We start from the raw sequence: 9444 nt of genomic DNA, 5'->3' as shown, positions 1-9444 counted from the left end.
AGAATCTAATGATGCATTGATTTACAGATGTGCAGTTCTGTTCCTGGGTACACTGCTGAGGGTGAGAGGAGGAAAGGTTTTTTCTTTCCCCTGTGCAATGTGCACAGCCGTGTGTTTAACAAAGCAACTAGAAAAACATCACCAGCATGTTTTTATCCTGTTACTTCTAATTCTCAAGAAATGAATCGATGTCCTTCAAAAACAGAATTTTAATTAAATAGCCCACTTAAATGGCACACTGGACTTCCTGTTTTCGCACTATTTTATGGCTTTGTCTTAAAGCCCATATTATTTTTACATTAGAAGCTGTGGGATTCTATTTTGAACTATCAGCATCAAAAAGGTTTGGCCTGACCATAAAAGCAATGAGATGAAGCATCTAAAGCAAGTGAAAACATCAAATGAGAGGATCTACCTCATACTATTTTCTTCTCTTTCCACCCCACCCCCCAGTGCCAGCACTATCTCTTTTGCCTTGAAATACTGAAACAAACACATTGAGCAATTATTGAGATGTTACAGAGAGCCCACCAAACCCAGCCTCTTAGAGCCAAAAGGCAGTGGGCACTCTCCAGCCCCTAAAAGAGGAGCTGACGATGGCTAAGGGACATGGGGAATTTCCTCCAGCCCCAGGAAGCAGCACTGCTCACCGTAGCAGTGTAGATTTCAAAGCCTTGGGCTCCAGCAAAGCCAGCAGGAGTCCAACACACAGAGCTCCACACACACACAAGATTGGTACACCACAGCATGGGACAGTGGATTGAGCTGCACTCTCTCCTACCCCAGCCACCATGTTTGCATTACCCCCACTGAAAACCACTGCAAACATTGTTGCTATGCTAACGCTTTTAAGGAAATTTAAAAGAAACAGACAGCCAAACCAACCACAAGCAGGGGAACATTCACGCGTTCAAGTACGGTTGGCCAACACATTTCATCCCAGTCAGCATCTGACTGCCTTTTGAGCACTGCTTTACTGCAAAGAAGCCAGCAGCAATACTATCAAGCACAGGAAGGAGAGAGGAGGAAAAAAAGCAGAGGGGATTCCAAATCATTAACATTAACAAACTCCCAGCCACAAGATGCATGACTTCCCAGGTCACCTTTTCTACCTGAAAAATAGAAAAGCCCTTTGGATTTATAGGGCTCACAGCTGACGACTATGCCTTTTATGGAGACCTCTTTGGGTCTGATTAATTAGTAATTGGGGTGGGAGCTATGCACTTCAGTGACTCTTGTTGTCTTGATTGTAAATCGCAATCTGCTGCTAAATCTCAGCAGGTCACATTGCTGCTTTTGCTGTGCCCTAGTGACACAACTGATTAAATCTATGTAAACAGTATCTTAAAAGAAATGTTTGAGGGGAGATGAAGAGCTGTGCTCAGTTCAGAAGAACAGAGTTATTTATTTTTGAAGATTCTGTTTGTTTTAAAGCATTTCCATCAATTGTCAGTCATCCTGATTGATCACACAGCAAATTAATGGTTTTAATTTGGCCTTTATAAAGCTTGCCCACTGTGGGGGCTTTTAAACAGAGACTCAGCACTCTATTCACACAGGCAAGCCCAGGACGATAAACAAACACTACCCTGGGTGGTTTTACACCAAAAAAAAAAAAAGGAAAGGACAGCAGTAGAACACAGCTCTTTCTGTGCATTTTCTTGCCTCCTACCAGGAGGCCCCCCAGCACCCAGCAGGCTGCCTCTCTGCTGGCATGTGCAGTGCAGGTTGCCTTTTCTCATGCGGTTCTGGTTACAACACTGAAAATGCAGGGCTGTCTCCTTCCCAGGCCATTTGTGGGGCTGGCAGGGAACCCACACCTCTTGCACTGGGCTCAGTGGGGCAGGCCCTGCTCCTGCCTCTGCCCCAGGATAACCTCAAACCTGGCAGCACTGAGCCTTGTCTGTGTATCTGAGGTAAGTACAGTGAAATGAGCTTTGCTCTAAGGCAGCAGAAGTGTTTGACACGTTGCCTGCCTCAAAAGTTTCATCCATTAAGCATCTGACTTTTTTCTTCTTAATTCCCAAATGCTTATTAAAAATTATAGGAAGCAAACCCATGAGACTGGCATCCTTGCCTTTTCCTGCTCTAGTCTCCCCTCCAGCCATCACAGTTAGGTGCAGGTGGCAGGCACTTCTCAGAACACTACTTTGAAGAACAACCACCTTGAAGAGACAAGGAAGCTTTTGTAACACACTGCAATGCTGAACAGCTGTTTCTGTATGCTCTTCGGGAAGGAGGCGTATTTACCTGCAGTTTAGATAAGCTGGAATGTTGTCCATGACCTTGCAGCAATGTTTTATCAACTGCTGCATGGAGGAAGAGCCAGGCAGGGCTCTCCAAAACCTTCTCTGGGGCAAGGAGGGGTGTTCACATTCTTTGACTTACAGTTTAGGCTGCGCATTTGCACTGGAGTCACTTGCTATCTGCCATGGTTGGGCAGGATCTGGCCTCCATTCACACAGTATGACTTGTGTTTTTCACATGTGTAGAAGTTCAAATTTGTTCAGGAAACTCCAGCTCTGCTGGAAGAGCAGGCAATTTGGGCCTGCAGCTGAGGGGCCTGTGGACAGACCTCTGCTCTTGGATAGGGATGGCATTTGTAGAGGAAGAAGAAAGAGCTGCACCCGTAGTCCCAGCTCCTGTAGATTTCTTGAAAGCAGAAGACTCTGAGTGCTGAGTGAGGAGGGAAATATTCCAACCCCTGGGCTTGCAAAAAGGAAGCTTGTCCGGAAAGGGCATAAGAAATCCCCTTCAAATTTGGCATCAGAATCGCACATACCTTTCCAAAGCTTCACCCATTACAGACCTCTGGGTTCTGGAACACCAATTTAAAAAATCTTGGAAGATTGAAGAAATGCTTTTGGGTGGATTTCCAGCAGTTAATGACTTTTTCCCCACTATGGTGCTGCTGCAAGAACACTTTTCCTTGTGCTAATTTGTTACTTCCTCTACTGATTCCAGAAAACAGCAATAAAGCACACAGCAGTGGAGTACAAACTACTGAACATTTAGAAGCCTTATACAAATAAGCTCATATTGGATAAGAAAATCTTGTTAGTTTTTATCTTGCCGGGATAATTTTGCCCCATCTAAAGATTCTGCACAGCCCTGCTACCTTCAGAGCTAGAGAGATTGCCATGAGCTGGAACACCAGATGAGCCTGCACAGCATCCACCAGGCTTGTCATGATGAGAGATGGGCTCATGTTAGCCAGTGTGCATGGGGAACCAGGGACAGTCCCACTAGGGCTTGTGTGGAGCCAGTGCTTGGGCAGAACCCCGAGGAAATGCATGCAATTTGCAAAGCTCAGCCCTGGATGTTGGCATATCAGATGTGAAGAGAATTCAGGTCCCCTGCTTCCACTGTAAACAAGATTGCTTCTCAGATCGCTGCCTTGTAAGACTTCAGCCTTTTACTGCCTTATATCAAAAAGGTGTCAGAGTCACCAAATGCACCTCAGTCCCCGAGCTGAAGATGCTGTGGCAGTGGTCTGGTACAGTGACCAAGCCTACAGTACGTATGGCCCCGAGATATAAATGTTAAGCACATTACATGGACGCTTATGAAACCTGAGGAGAATGCTCTGATGCGTTTAGCAAGGGTTGGGCTGAGGATTTCTTATTGAGATGCACAAGGCAAAATGTAAGAGAGATAAAAGCATCTGCCAGAAGGCAAGCAGCAGGTCACAGACTGGGCAGGAATACCGTTGTGCCTCCTGAATGCAATAAGCCAGGGCTTTACCTACTGGCCTTGCAGTCAGCTCCTCAACATGGATTCCTCTTCTCTCTATCACACATTTCCACACATTTTCCACAGAGGGAAAAAGCAGCTGCTTTCACACGTAGTGATTTTTATATGACTAACTGTGAGGTTTCGTTGAAGACATCAGGATTTTGCTACCAACTACAGTAGTCACGTCTGGAAGTACTGGAGCATATGTTACACTAACTGCGGGGCAACTATTCACTGTGCATCTCTTAATTGCATCCATACAGCCAAGATGTTCCACTGCACATGGTCAATTCCAAATGAGCATGAATCTGGCTAATGAAACTAGAACACTAAGTGCTAGTCTTTATTGAAAACCTTATTCTTGCCAAATTTCAAGATTTTAGCGCTATCCCTTCCTGCACAAGGCCTGTCTGAATAATGATGGCTGATCGCTCCTGGAGTTGTGTGAACATTCACAACAGCATTTGTCATCTTCTCATTTAGTGTTTTTCTAAGAAAATAATTTTGCTGTCAACAAAGCCCTTTCTTGAATGAAAGGCAAGTAGCTGAAGTAGCATGCTCAGAATAGGAATGGGTTTTTGTCCTCGCTTTGCCAAATTCAACACTGCTTCAGAGCTTAACATCCAAAGTATCACAGGGAACTAGAGGATCAGCAACATGTGAATTCTTGCTCAGCCAATGGCAACTATCAGTATTCCATTACGGCAATTAACCACGATGTTGCTTGATTTTTCTTCTATTCTGTGAGAGTTGCATCCTGTGGACTACTGTTCAGACATTGGTATCTATCACATAACTTTTCTTATCTTTAGGTATATGAACATGTATTTTGTTAACCCTTTTTCCTTATTACCAAACCAAAGCAAGACTGACTTACTCAAATCCATTTGTGCATTTTATGGTCAAGAGATAATATGATTGCATGAGAGCCTTCTTAGAGCTGAGGAGCTGAGTTTAATGTTTTTCAGGGTTTTTTTCTGAGTAACAGAAGAACAAAATGAAACAGAATAGAATTGAAGTTGGGACACAAAAGGCACAGGACAAATATGCAAACAGAGCATGTACTTTTGTTTGCCAACATGCTGGGCAATTCAGCAGCTGCAGTCTGAGGGCACGTGGTTTCCCTCTTCTGGTGAACAGATTACTTCAGATGAAATATTCCAACATTTAAGCTCTTCTCCTTCAAATTACGAGGTCATCTGTAGAGATCAGACTTCGTAAATCATCTTTAATCATTAGACCATTTATCATTTCCTTCACTCACAGCTTCCCTTTTTGCTTCCATGAAATCATCTATGGTGGCTGAGTCACGAAAAACCATTCTCACACATGATGCTTCATTGTATGTACGCCAAGGTGCTTCATTCTTTGGAGATATATACTAAGAGAATTTTTTGTTCGTGTGGTATTTTGTTGATTCTTAAGAAAATGGAGCAAGCATTTTGGCTGCAGAGCTGGCGGTGGGCTGCTTCTGTGAGTCAGACTTGGCATTCGCAGATACAAGGATGTGCTGCCAGTTCATTGCTGGATCACACCTGGCTGGGAGAATTCAGCTGTGTGTTTATTCACTGGGAGCAGAGAGTCAGCAGGAGGTACTGAGCAGAGCACGCAGTTCCCTTCTTTGGGAAAAGCTCTTTTACTGTGATGTTATATCAGGTCATCCTGGATTAATATCTCAAGCAAATAGTTTTATATCTTTTGTACCACGCAGTTAAAAGCACGAGCTGTTTAACCTCGCTGCCGGAGCAATAAATGGCTATCAGCATCAATGCCCATTTGCTGATATGCTTTCAGAACAAAGCATAAATTAATTTCTCTAGACAGGAATGCTCATGAAGAGTTAGACGTCAGGGTTTAAAGTAAGTATTAATGTGAATACAAAAGAAGCAATTACAATTTATGGAGGATAGTTTCATTGGTTTTCCTTTATAGACACATATGCACATACATGTTACTTGTGCAAAACGGCAGGTTTATTAATAGCTATCTTTGAGCAGTAGAAGGTCTAATTGTTTTTGTTGTTGCTGTTGTTGTTTCTAACCTGGGGTTGGAAAAAGTTTATTTCACAGGGGCAGGGCACTTCCTTTTCTTTGACTATGGCTCCAGGCTTGATACTGGCAATCACCCTGTTGCTTCAAGTGTTTTCTGTAAAGAAGATAGCTCTTTAGGAATTGCTGAAGTGACCTTCAATGGCCAGGAGGAGACAGACCCAGTGGAAGGGTCACCTCTCAGTCTGAGGGGTTTTAAGACAGGTACTATGGGCGGAAACTAACAGTGAGTCAGGGATTTTGCACATGAAGAGATACAAGCTGCTGCCACATAGGTATAAGATGTTTAATTGAACAGATATTCTCTTAGCATGGATGGAAGGGTTCCTGAGGTTTTCTGAGGCATTTTTCTCTCCTTCAGGGTGACAAGTTCAGCCTTTTCAGCTTTTCTCAGTTTTCCTGAATCACAGACAGCACTGGCAGCTGTGCAGAACTGGTGGCTTGGTCCTGCAGTGGATCTGCAAAGGATAAATTAGTTGGATTGCACATGGGTGTATGTCTCTCCTTACAATAATCACACTGAAGGATCATGGCCATCATCTGGAGCTTCTAAAAACAACACTTCCTCATCTGTTTGCCTAGCTGATGCATAACACATATTTACATAGGCTCTCATCTTAGGAAGTTTCATCATCTCTTGTGTAGGAGAATGCTGACATGATGTTTGCACCATAAATGTTTCAGATTCCACACATGCTTTCAATAGCCTGTTATGATTCTGCAGGCAAAAATATCTAAATACCACTGTACTATAGGGCAAAATTAAAAGTTGTCTATTTCTCAGTGGCGTTTTCCAGCTTATTGTCTGATTTGCAAGGTCCTGGTGTTCAACTGTTGGTTCTGTTGTTTAAGCATGAATAGACTCACAGAGGCTAACAGAATTATTCATGTTGTCAAAGTAAAATCTCTGCATTTTCAGCAGTAAGATGTTTGGCTGATTCATCAACATGTCTAAAAACAGGATTAACTTTAAGGGTGTGAAATGCAGAAGGCAATAGGACCACTTGCCCACTTTAATTTCTTGACTCAGAGCTTAACCCCATAGTTGAAGTCTAAGCACTAACTACAGACTCAAAATCTGTAATCTGGAATTTAGGAAGCATGCATCTTCAGGCTGGGTTAAATTGGGATTAGTTAGCTGGGGACAGTCGCAATAAAAGGAGCAGATGGATGTAGTCATAGCTGGGACAGGATTGTTTGCCAAGCCCAACCATGTTTTCTAGCTTCTGTGCAAACTGGGAACACCAGCAGCATGGAGCTAGCACAATGGAAGCCTCATAGATCCCCCTTCCCTCCTTCCTCAGTTATTCCTTGAAATGGTCACTAAACCAATTCAATACATTTTCTGGCTCCTAACCTCTACTTATGATTATTTTTTAGCCAAAATCAGTATGAGCTGGATATACAGGCAACAGTTTCTCAAGCCATCAGACTGTGTGATTAATACAAATTATTATGTTCATGTTTTCTCTTCTTGTATTACCTCTTGGGTTGTTTTTTTTCGGTCATCATATGCTTAACCAAACTGAGAAATCGAACATCCTGCGTTCAAGATCCATTTGGACAACATTAACACAAAATTATGCTTTAGTCAACAATGATAGAGCAAAGTGTTGAGTATTCTGTGCTGACATACACATCACTGAAGGAAGCTTACAGAAGTAAGAAATCTTTCAGTGGTGTACTAATATTGTTGTTACTTTCCACAGTACTATGCCTGAGCTGAGGCCTCCAAATTGCACTCAAGAAATGCCTCAAATTGCACTGAGAAAACTTGGAGAATGTGTCTTAAAGAGTTTTCAGTGTCTCAGCAAGCAGAATAATTGAGTCAGTCAACACAAAAGTACTGGAAATGCTGGCTCCAGACCACAAAGTTCAGGCAGATGGGGAGCTAAGGAGGTAAAAGTCTGCTTTAGAATTAGCAGAGATCAAATAGATTTGGCAAAATCAAAAGAAATTACTCTCTAAAACTGTTCCCAACAAATTAGTAAGTTTCAGTGTTCAAGTTGATTTTAGGCAGCCAGAAATAGCAGTAAGGCTAATTGCTAGGACACTTGCAGTAGGTGGTATGTTGTCTGCCGGGCTCCACAAGAAACTGTTCATCCATCAACTTTTTGAGAGATGTGAAAGTTTCATAATCATACTTTAACTCCATTAGCTAGCATACAACAGTATTTATATATAAATAGAGACCTCCGACAGATTGCAGAGAAGGATAATTATGGTGGTTTCTTTACCACTCTGACAACTTGGTTGCCCAAGGACATGGACTTAGTCAATATGGAACACTGTGAAATGACAAATGAATGCTTAAGGAAGGTATTTTCACTAACTCTATCTGGTTAGATAAAATCTCCAAGTAATTGTAACTAAAATGTAAGTAACACCAAATCCCCCAGTAATTTCAGTACCAGCCCTCTTAAGGCTAGAACACAATAAGAAGGAATAATTTATCATCTGTTACCTGCTTAAAAGGGATCTCAACAGACGCAACAGTCACAAAAATAATTTATTTTTATGTTTATCCTAAGCTTTTTGCTAAACTGTTCCATCTCTCCTTTCTGAGGGAAAAGTCACATGAATGGAGGCTGGGACTGCAACAAAGCTAAGGAGATGGACACTAAACAGGACGAGCAGAGCCAGCTTGAGGAAAGCTTTCTGAACAAGGCCAGTCAATGCTGCTTTGAGAATAAATAGCTGTCATAGTCCCTAGTCCCCATAAGATTTCTGCTGGCACACTTTATTTCACTGCACTTTGAAATCTAAAGGACTCTTCAGGAATGGAAGGTTAAACATACACATAAGTGTTCTCTAAGCCAAAGCCTAATTTGACTAATTTCTCCTAGGCTGATAATCAAATACTAAATCGCCCTAGCTCTTGGAGCAAACATTTCCCCCTAAGGACAAACCTCTTCACTGAACAATAGATCAGAAGTGAACTGGCACTCCGGAGTTCAAGGAAGACCTAAGGAAATTAATTCAGTTAGAGCACAGCAATTTGGAGGTAGCAGAAGGATGGCAAATCCCACTCCGTTTCCTAATCTTCCCCAAAGGAACGTATTTATTACAAACTCTTAAAATCACCTTTTGATAACGCTGAACAGCCTGTCAGGGGCCCATTAAGGCATTCAAGGCAGACCCATTTTAATCCTTAATACCACTTGAAGATTATCCATTTTAAATGGCCTTGCAGAGCTTATCATAATTTTGCAAACTACTAAAAAGTTTCTCATCTATCTGATGAGAAACATGGGCTCCTCCAGCCTGCCTGACAGAAAACACGGTATCTGTGGCTGTGATTCCAGCTGTGGCAACTCAAAATCTCAATGGCACGGAGGCTCTCAGTTTCACTGGGAAGACATAATGCATTGTAGCCATCTGGGTAACCTCTGCTCCTTGAAAACCTGTGAGAAGGATCATTGCAACTGCACTTACTGTATGTAGGGTTGTGACAGCATCTCTTAATGCTTTGTTGGATTCAGTAGCTCCACACTGCTCCTAAGCTCAGGTGACATAAACAGGCTGGAAAAGGAGAGAAAGAAAGTGAAGATAAGCCCAACCTCCACAAATGTGCAATGGAAAGAGCCTGAAATGCAGAGGCACCTGGTTGAACCTTGACTGGCTAATTCCCTCTAGCTGCTGCCCAAAGAGCATGGGGGAT

The sequence above is a fragment of the Tetrao urogallus genome (assembly GCF_951394365.1).
Source record: "Tetrao urogallus genome assembly, chromosome: 8".
NCBI classification, from domain to species: domain Eukaryota; kingdom Metazoa; phylum Chordata; class Aves; order Galliformes; family Phasianidae; genus Tetrao; species Tetrao urogallus.
This window is presented reverse-complemented; position numbering follows the sequence as displayed.